Raw genomic sequence first — 2,474 nt, forward strand, 5'->3', positions numbered from 1 at the left:
ATTACCACTACGCCTCCGACTCCCCTTTTACCCACATTGTGGAACGTACTGTAAAGGAAACATTCATTCCCTGGTGGTCCGCAGTGACCCCAGCTCCGCGTCAACCACAGAACTCCTGAGTTGGAGCTGGAGCAGCTGGAGTCCTGAAGTTCCCACGTTGCGCAAAATTCCAAACAACGGTATTCGGATGTCCATACATGATCTAAGGCGCCATCTCTTCCTTCTTTTGCAATCTAGTCAATACCTTGTTTAAACTATTCATTTTCATTAATTCCTCTAGACCTGGTCTGTTTGTGCACTCTCATTAATTAACTTACTGCTGTATGCACCCCGATTGAAGGTTTTAATTCCCCAGCTGCGAATTTGAAAAATCGACCGAGTTTAGAAGGAGGGAATAAAGCCTCCAACCAATCACTGATCTCCTGTGACGTCACGTTTTTAGTTTATTTCTAACGCTCCTCTGCCTCCGTTCTTCTCCCTGTGCCCCCCGGCTCGGTACTGCTGCCGCTGTTCCTTTCTCTTCTGGTTGGTGTAGCTGTGCTTTCAAACCATGTCGCAATTGTTCATTTCCCAAAATGTTATTTAATGAAATAAATTTATTGCGCATTGTGTTTGGATCTATCCTACAATTTCAACTGCAATACTGTTGGTTTTGGTTCTCATTGGAATCAAAGTTTCGAAATTTCATGATGTTATCTAAATATATGACCATATATTTTTCATTCTTTTTCATTCTTCACAGATCCGTCTTGACTTGATGAATAGTTCCAGCATATTCAATTTTAATTTTAGATTTCAAGCATCTCCAATACCTTGCTTTCATTATGCAGGCCTCAATGTCTACATTATGGCTTAAATTCTTCATTGTGTTCTTTTGCAGCAGAGGCTTTACGTGCAAGAAGGCGAATCAGTACGCCTGATTAAACAGCGACCGAAGTTTTCGACAGCAACGCCTCATCCTTTTGCAAAGACACATTGCCCGCTTTCAAACATCGCCGGTTTTGTAGGCTGATCACATTTACATGCAATGAAATTAATCATTTCGAGCTTTGAGAGTCCCACTAAATAAAAACAGCACGATAATATGCCAGATCATCATTGAATCAGCAAGCTCTTAGCCCATTCAAACATAACTGCTAAACACAGATTGTTTATAGCATAGTAACAGATCTCCCCATGACGAGGTCCAAATCTACTGCGGTGAAATGGTATGCCTTTTAGCTTCATTGTAACAGCCTGTGAAATGTCATTACCCCATCACCACATTTGAAATACCACGTGTTATTGCGTAACAAAAACCTTTACCTTTGCAATACTATCTAATTATGTCAGGGTCAAGGGAATGCTGGCTTCTCAGCAAAGCTGCACACGTTTGTAAGAATGTATCGGTGGTGTTGTACATGGTAAATCAGAATGAACGATCCCTTTTAGATCTCCCTGTTGTCTTCATGTCTCAATTTCTCTAAGTCTTTTTTTTTCTCTGCTTTTGTTTCTATTTCTCTTCCCTGGTTTCCTCTTCAGAAATCTTCTCATTGCATCTCTCACACGCACAAAGATACACATTCTAAATTCTCCAAGTCTACGTAATCAAACACTCGTGTCGCCTGTTTCCTTGTATTTTGTCTCTTTTGGTATTTTCCTTCAAATATTCGGTGGGGTGACACATTATTGTGGGAGGGTGACTGCTGACTGAAGTTTCAGATGGACTTTAGATTGTACAGGAAAGAAAGGTCCTGTCCCTATGTCTGTCAGCTCGTATGCATGTGTCTCTGCATTTCTGTGCTTCTGAGTAATGTCTGATATTCCAGCATTTTATTTTCGAACTGTCAAACGAACAATGGTGAGGCGCCCAGAGACTGTTTATTTGCTTCAACATCCAACTGGTTTCGAAACAAACACAAAAAAACACAAACAAACACAAAACATAAGACGAATAAAGAACTTCTCGATCGGTTCAACATGATTTCAGGAGCTTTTAGAATAGACAGTTAAAATTTCAACAGATGTCTAATCAGCGTATTCTCAATTGTCTGTAAGTCTCTACCTCGCACACGTGCTCCCTTCGACAGCACATATATTAAAATTGGAACGATACAGAGTAGATTAGCATGGCCCCTGCGCAAGGATGACACGCAAATTCGTGAAGCGTTCCATATTTTAGACTTACAAAACATTTCTACCTCGCACACTGACAATAGCAGACGCTGTAATAACATAAACAACCAGAGTAAGGCTGCCTGACTAAAGCTCTTCTTATTTATTCCCTAGGAAGGAAAGCATAGCCGTCCTGTGGTGTAAGCTTATACTCATTTGGAGAAGGGCTATCATGGAGTTCAACAAATAGGACGGACAAGTGGATGTTTATGATTACTTATCATCCTATATCTTTATGTCAGTATCTTCCTAGAATGTAATTCAATTGCAAACAAAACCTAATCTCGTTCTCGTGGCCCTACCGCTGCGAATTTGAACTT

At 40.6% G+C, this 2,474-nt stretch overlaps 1 non-coding gene across 1 annotated transcript; it reads left to right on the forward strand.

Moving 5' to 3' along the window:
- The first annotated feature begins 2,053 nt into the window (after nt 1-2,053).
- On the forward strand, nt 2,054-2,160 carry LOC121280652. The gene has a single exon (XR_005943679.1). It is a non-coding gene; the product is annotated as a U6 spliceosomal RNA (small nuclear RNA).
- Nucleotides 2,161-2,474: the final 314 nt, after the last annotated feature.

Source organism: Carcharodon carcharias, chromosome 7 (genome assembly GCF_017639515.1).
Source record: "Carcharodon carcharias isolate sCarCar2 chromosome 7, sCarCar2.pri, whole genome shotgun sequence".
Lineage (NCBI taxonomy): Eukaryota > Metazoa > Chordata > Chondrichthyes > Lamniformes > Lamnidae > Carcharodon > Carcharodon carcharias.